We start from the raw sequence: 8,379 nt of genomic DNA on the forward strand, positions 1-8,379 counted from the left end.
CACATAGGATACTCACTGTTATTGTTTCTTCTCCCAAATTTCTTTAACACTCATTGGTCTGGATTCAATTCTGTTCGACTTTTTTCCTTTCCACCTGATTGATGCATCCCTGCATTCTCTGACATTCTTCATAATAGTCAACTACGCGACCAATTGTTGCATCGTCAGCAAACCTCTGAACCATGGCTCCTATAACTAAGTCTAAATATTTGGTCTACATCAGAAAACTGTGGAACTCCACTGGAAACACCCATCCAAACAGGGTTCATTGCTGGTTGGGATTAACAGCTGCAATAACAGTAGAATTTAATTCCTGCTGTCATTTGTAAACTTGCTAGTGACTCCGTCAGTTGGTCTCCAGAGTGATCACTTCTCACGTATGAGAGTGGTGAATGACCTGTGTGTATTGTGACTGAGCAAGTGAGTTTTAACATGAGCAGGTAATTGAATCCCTTCCTGCAGACACCCCATGGCCCTGACTGCTTGGTACTGCGGGTATTCTTGTGTCTGTTTAGTTTGATAATCAATTGAATTCGAGTCCACAAAGGCACGATTCCCATTTTCCGCATTATCCATGTATTTTTATTCTTCCTTATTCTCCCAGGGATTGTAATCATTGGTCTGAAGAGGATCTGTTATTCATTCTTAATTCACCGTGAACTGAGTCAGAGGGCATTCATGGGTGAACTACGTTGTCATCCATCTTGACATGTGGTGTCCTCTTCTTTCAACCACACGGGTATTAGAAAGAAACGTCTATTAATGACATGCGTATAAAGGCACATTAAATCATTTTTCGTGCTAATTCTGCATGAATTTGCGATTATTGATCCACAGTTTAGGTTCAGTCCCTACAGTCAACATGCTGACTTCTCCAGTTGTTCATAGTTCAATGTGATGCATCCAGTGTGTGCATAACGTTTTGGAGCTTGATTCCCACATCTTGTGTTTATCTGTGCCTTGTTCCCAGCCTTCATCAATGGCGAGAGCAACGGGCGAGGAAGAGACCAATGTGTAAGTCTTTCCGTACTTATGCATGGCACCCACATCTGCAATTCTCTACTGTGCATTTATAGTCAGTTCTCGGTGCCCCAACACCCACGCCCTGCCCCTTTTGAAATATTTCCATTATTTTGTGCAGTTTTTCTGTGCTCTTCTCACCAGATGAATCACTTCTAATCAACCTGTTCCAGATTTCATTTGACAAAACAGTCATTAAGAATCCCATTACATAAACACGCCCTTCACATCTCTTGTATTTTGGTTTTCCTGGATCTCTTTCATACGATAAAAGGTCCCAGCTGCTCGACTTGAAAAAGAAAATCGCGTTGCTTTTCATTATCCCGATGTGATCTACGTTTCAATGCAGTTTAGGCAACTGACTCAAATTATTCTTTGAGATTTTATGATAGCGTCGATGCATATAAATTGACCATTGGAGTTCGAATTTCAATAAGACAGGTGTCAACATACAAAAATAGCAACATTGAAAACAGCGACGAGAGTGGAATTCTAACCCACGCGCGCAGAGCGCAATAGATTAGTAGTCCATCACCTTAACCTCTCGGCCACCTCGTCACATATGCTGGCATGTGTATGAACTTATGAATAAGTGAATTGCGTAAATTATGCTGAACAGTAGATATTTCTCCCTGGTCCAGTGAAATGCTAAATAGCACAGTACGGTCCCAAGACTATGGTCTGACCTCTGGGTTGTGGGGCAACGACATTCCCACTGTGACACTCTGCTCACAGTGATCTGAACAAAAATGAAGAAAAGACTATGTAACAAAGTCTGTTGAAATCTGTGAATATTTGAAGTCAACGGAATGAAGAACCTGAAAAAGCAGGAGGTGTTCTTTCAATAAAGAGTTGGATAGAGCTCATAAGGGTAGTGTAATCAAGTGTTGTGCGGATAAGGCAGGAACAGGATACTAATTGAGAATGATCATCCATAATCATAATGAATGGTAGTGCTGGCTGGAAGGGTAGAATGGCCTACTCCTGCACCTATTGTCTATTGTCGATTAAATTGCCTGTAAGGAATTGTTTTCCGGACTGGAGGAGAGTGCATAGTGCTCAATGTCATTATTCGGAACACCTTTCTTCTGCTCAGATATTTTTGACACGCACCTGTGTACAGAACAGACAACTTCAAAATCCTAAATGAGGTTAAACTGACAATTGAATTCAACAATGCAAAAACCTTGATCTGTGTCATTTTCCTGGGCCATGCTACAACAAGTCACTGTATGATCACAGCAACACAGTGAGCAAGTGTCAGAAGGAAAATGAGTGCAGTACCAGAGAGAATGCTGGGAGCAGCAGTTGACACACGGGGAAGTGCATTTCCCACAAGAGGAACACTTCCCAAACAACGGACTGTGGTGGAAGAATTCAGAGGGGGTTTACAAATTGGAATTTGATGCCAGAGTCACAATGGAGACCTGTCATTGAGTCTGTTAAAGATGAAATTTTTAAGATTTTTACAGATAAAAAACAAAATAAAATGTACATTGGTTAGTGAAGGCAAATGTTGACATTGTATATTTCAACAATCTACCCATCTTTGCAATGAGCAGCTCACCACTTTCCTCACTCAGGTACAGAACCACTGGTGAAGATGATCGTTACTAGCCATGGAATCAGAGAAACTCAGTTTCCCAAACGTTAAGGTACAACCAGGAATGTGGAGGTAAGCATTAATGTGTTGCTCCTGTGCTGCAGGTGGGCAGTGCACAGTATCTCTGTGCCAGTATAATGGGCTGTGCTCTCCGAAGTTTTAAATTTGAGCCTCACATGGAGCAGCTTCAATTGTTCATTGTCTTGAGGGGTACGGATGGAAGGTGATATTGAGCAAAGCCAAGTTTATGGGAAAATACCCGTGTTTGTGGATTGGCAAACGTCCTTTTCTGGATAATGACTCCTTGATCAACAAACAAGTATTTAAAACGTGAAGAGACAGATTTGGAGAGAGAGGCAAAGTTGATTTTTCAGCAGATGAATAACGTTTGGCATGTGCACTGCGTTAAATTCCGGGAAAATAGATGCTGAACTGGTTTCATGTTATGCAGTTTGTTACAAACTCACAAAGGTTATTGCAATAATCAAAAGAAAAAAACACACATAGGACCGTTCGAATTTCGTATTGAATTGAATGTTGGTTTGAGCACATTTTATCTTCAATAGCGTGCTGCAGAGAAGTACAGCGGGTTAACAACACAAAAGGACAGAATCTTCTTGGTGCATTTCTTAGGTTGAGTTAAGAATGTAGGAAATATACGTAACATCATGTGAATGTGGTCAAATCTTTAAAGTCCAAGTGACGATTCAATTCCTATCATTAGGTTATAACTTCTGTCTGCAGTTATTTTAGGACATCAGCTCCATTTACAGAGTTTCACCTTGAATAATACGCCACACCTTATCAATCCATGAACTTTTTATACTCAATCTTATTCAGTTGTACGTGTTCATGAAATGTCTTTGTGTCTGAACTCAACCAAATTCGAAATTTTTACGCAACCACACTGAATTTCTCTCAATGTAAGACTTTCTCCTTGTATGTTTTTTCAGGTATCTTTTAAAACACTGTGAAATCAGATTCTACACTTTATTTCTGGAAAGTCGTTCGCGATTTGACTAACTCTATTGAGTGGAAGAAACTCTCATCCAAACATTCACTCATGGTTTTTAAGACCTAACTGAAGTTATTGATTCACACGAAAGAAGGGGTTTCCCCGATTTAGTCATTCAACCCTCACATTTTGTGAAAATCTCATTTGTTTACCTCAAACTTGCGTGTTTCTGCACCAGCATTTCCAAATCTTGTGAATAAACTCCTTCATTCTTTCTATCATCCCGTTTGTATTCTTTCTGATATCCTTATGTCTCAGTAAACAACGTCATTGGCGTTCTAATATCTTGCTATCCAGGAAACAGAGTCTGTGCCTCTGTACATGTTTTTGGTGGAGCATGAGGACAAGGATTACACACAATGCTCCCACTGAGGGTGACCTACAGATTTCACAGTTACACTATGAACTCTTTGCTTTTTAAATATGACGCCTCTCTGTATAACCTCCAATAAGGTAAATTATTATCTATCCAGTTCATGAACATCGTCTCTGTGGAGACGAAAATTATCTATCACTTCCTTTATTCTTCCACGAAATGTTCGAAAGGTTTATGAGGTCAGCATCTCTAACTCCCCATGCCCTGAGTGAGTCTCAGCTATTTCTAAAGGCGACTGAAGTTCAAATACTTGATAGTGTGTCTCCAGTCATTCCAGTACAGACTGGTTCTGGACAGCAAATGCCATCAGCAAAGGCCACCGTGGATCTGAAATCAACAGTTTTCACAGAGTAATTGTCATAGTTAATGTGCATTGTATGTCCATGTTCTTGTTCAACGTGTTCATCATTACATGTGTCCCTGTATTGAATTCTACTGAGTGATTAATTTGCGAATGGAGACATTCACTTCACCACTCATTCGATACTCCATGGAACATTGAAAAATTTTACTCATATGCTTCCAGAGGACAGTCCTGCCATTACTGGGATAAATCAGTGAACATTCCACACGTATCCTCGAAGGCAAGGATTTCCTTCTCCAGTTTAGGGGATCATAACAGCACCGAATCCCATGTGTGCGTTCATTAAAAGCAAAAGAGTTGCAGTAAGACTTTAAAACAAAGATTTGGCAATCTGCTTGCATTGGTTGTCCCAAAAATTACATTCCGCATTGTGGTATGTTTGTGGATGAAAGCACTTTCTGAATCTTGAGGAATTACATTTCAGTTTTGTCAAAAAGTTGTCATTCGCTGTTCTCTCTTTCCCGTTCAGTTTCCCGTTTAATATCCTGTATTTTCTCAATTTATCTTACATTTTCAACAATTTCAATCAATCTCGCTCCTGATTACCAATCCCAGAGAATGCCACAATTTTGTCAATTTATATGCAGTGCATCTGTAGGGTGCGGTGAACAAGTGGAAAGGCATTGGTCACGTGAACCAAATAAAATTAGCGGGCTGGTGGAATCTGCCCGTTCTATCGCAGTCATATTTAAATCATTTAACGTAATCGTTAGCCAAATCTTTTGGCATAAAATAAGAAAACATTTTTTAAAATGCTGATATTGAAAATCAAACAAAAACAGACGTTGCTGGAAAATTTCAGGACGTCTTGCAGCATCTGTGGAGAGATGGACTCAGTGGATGTGAAACGTTAACTGTGATTCATCTGCACAGATGGTGCCTGCACACTTTTGATTTTACAGCAATTTCTGTTTTTGTTTCAGATTGGCAGATTTTGTCACAGTTCATGAGGTCAGTGCTCTCGAGAATCAAATAGACAGCATGGACCTGCTAGTGTGAAATGAATGAGTAGAGAGTGTTGTACTGGAAAAACACAGCAGGTCAGGCAACATTTGAGGAGCAGGAGAATGAGCGATTTAGGTATCAGCCATTCATCAGAAATTAGGCTTGTGAGTCGGGTTGAGGGACAAAGCTGAAGCCAGATACAAACTCGCAGGCACCTCCTCTGACTGACCCCGATCACAAACCCTCCTCCAATCACCAAACCATCATCTCCCAGACCATCCACAATCACATCACCTCTGGGCATCTACCAACCACAACCTCCAACCTCAATGTCAGTGAACCGTGCACTCCCCGATTCTACCTCTTTCCTAAGATTCACAAACCTGACTTCCCCAGTCGACCTTTTGTCTCAGCCTGCGCCTGTCCCATCCGAATCATCTCTTCCTATCTCGACACAATCCTATCTCCCCAGTCCAGGAAATGCCCACTTACATTCGTGACACCCCTATGCACTTTACCTCCTCCAAGAATTTCGTTTCCCTGGCCCCAAAAGCGTCATGTTCACCATGGATATCCAGTCCCTGTACAAACCAATCTGCCATGACAGAAGTCTGCAAGCATTCCATTTCTTAATTTCACACCATCCCAACCAGAACCCTTCCACGGACATCCTCATCCACCTGGTCCTCACAATCAGCAACTTCCCTTTCCAATCTTCCCACTTACTCCATCGAAACGGGTAGTCATGGGCAGCCGCATAGGACCTAGCTATACCTGCCTGTTTGTCAGATACGCAGAACTGTCCATCTTCCACAGTTACACAGACACCATCCTCCACCTCTTCCTCTGCTTCATTAATGAATGTATTGGCGCCACTTCGTGCTCCAACGAGGAGGTTCAATAACTCACCAATTTTACCAATACTTTCCACACACAACTCAAATTTATCCTGATCATCTTGGCAAATTCCATCGCCTTCCTGGACCTCTCCATCACCGTCTCTGGCGACTGACTAATTACAGACATAGACTGCAAGCCCGCCGACTCCCACAGGTATCTAGACTACATCTGCTCCAACCCTATCTCGTGTATAAACGATATTCCTTATTCACAATTCCTCCGCCTCCGCCACATCTGTTCCCAGGATGACCAATTACAGTTCAGAAAGACCCAGTTGGTGTCCTTTTTCTACGATCACAAATTGCCTTCCCACGTGGTTAACAACGCCCTCCAGTGCATCTCCCCCAATTCACACACCACCACCCTTGAAACCCAGGCCTCTCAACTCAACAAGGACAGAACTTCCTGGTGCTCACCTTCCACCCACCAACCTCCGCATAAAACGCATCATATTCTGCCACTGATGCCACCTCCAAACAGATACCATCACCAGAGATATATTGTGCTACCCAGCCCTGCAAGCACTCCAAAAAGACCATTCCCTACACAATCCCGTTTTCAGGTCCACAACTCCCCCAACCAACCCACAACCCTCTCCTGGTACCTTTCGCTGGCACCAAAGGAAGGGTGAAACTAGCTCCCACACCACTCCCCTCATCTCCCACCAAGACGTGGAGGGATCATTCCACATCCGTTAGAACTTCACCTGTACAGCTATCAATGTCATCTACTGCATCATTTGCACCCAGTGTGATCTCCTCTTCATCAGGGAGACTGGACACCTTCTTGCAGATCATTTCAGAGAACATCTCTAGGACACACGTACCCACCAATTTCACTATCCCATGGCTAAACAGTTCAACTCCCTCTCCTACACCGTCAAAGATATGCAGGACCTGGACCTTCTCCAATGCCAAATCGTTACAACCCAACGCCTGGAGGAGTAACGCCACACATTCCGGCTTGGGACCCTAACAGCACACGGGATAAATGTGAATTCGAACAGTTTCCACATTTCCGCTCCCCCAAGCCCAAGCCTTCAATCTCCACCGCCGTTTTGACCCATTCCATCACTGTCACTTCTGACCTATTATCTTCTCCCTCCTATTCATCCATCTATTGCTTTCCAGTTACTTACCCTCAAACTCACACCACTTCTATTTATCTCTCAGCCCCGACTCACAAGCCTTATTCCTGATGAGGGCTGAAGCTTGAAACTTGAATCCTCCTGCTCCTCGGATGCTACCTGATCTGCTGTGCTTTTCCAGCATCACCCTACAAACTCGGATCTCCAGCATCTGCAGTCCTAACTTTATCTTTGGAATTATCAATGACCTTGGAGTGAAGATATCTCTCGATTGCAGTGATCACAGTGTGACTGAGTTTTCCATTTATTTTGGGTGAGGGCAGGCTGGATCTGAGACGAGCGTTTAATACCTAAACAACGGGAATGGGATCAGATAGCGAAGTTAGGGCGGGCTGAAGTGAAGTGGAAAGTTCTGTCAGAAGATGGGTCAATACAACTGCCCCACATCACCCAGACTGTAAAAGGCACACAGAAGGAGCAAAGTTCCTTCTGTGCAGGCACAATGACAGGTAAAGTGAAAAGGAGACAATACAACACACGAGGTGCAGTGGAATTATTTATGTGAACGGATTTGATATATAAGCTACTTTACATATAGACTGCCCTCACATTAGAAAAAGGAATTTCCTGCAGTGTAATGGCGACATTTGCCTGTGACATCACAATGTTGAGAGACACTGACATCATTCCTTCTGTAGCAGCGTGGCCTAGTGGAAGCATGATCATTCCATAAACCAGAATTCAATACTTCAAAGCTCTCCTCTGCCTGTACAACTTATTTTCTGCTCCTGTATTCAGATCTCAATCGCTTCATAATGTATCTTCTTCTGCTTCCTGCTTCACGGAAACACTGGAAACGTGAACAAATCACTAGTGTTTCCACTTTCACCAATCTTTTGCAACTCCCGAGTTGGCATCAGGTACGAGTGACTGATTGGCCTTCTCAAGCACTCTCACTCTGGTACGATCCTAATGATGAAGTGCACTGTGTCTGATCTACAGAATGTACCCACGCAGGACGGTGCTGTTTATCCCATCCCTGTGGACTGAGCTGTCTCTATTGGCAGAG

At 42.8% G+C, this 8,379-nt stretch overlaps 1 non-coding gene across 1 annotated transcript; it reads right to left on the reverse strand.

Annotated features, from left to right (window-relative positions):
* Nucleotides 1-1,496: 1,496 nt before the first annotated feature.
* On the reverse strand, nucleotides 1,497-1,578 carry trnas-acu (transfer RNA serine (anticodon ACU)). Its single transcript has one exon. It is a non-coding gene; the product is annotated as a tRNA-Ser (tRNA).
* Nucleotides 1,579-8,379: the final 6,801 nt, after the last annotated feature.

This window comes from Hemiscyllium ocellatum, unplaced genomic scaffold (assembly GCF_020745735.1).
Source record: "Hemiscyllium ocellatum isolate sHemOce1 unplaced genomic scaffold, sHemOce1.pat.X.cur. scaffold_716_pat_ctg1, whole genome shotgun sequence".
Taxonomy (NCBI): Eukaryota; Metazoa; Chordata; class Chondrichthyes; order Orectolobiformes; family Hemiscylliidae; genus Hemiscyllium; species Hemiscyllium ocellatum.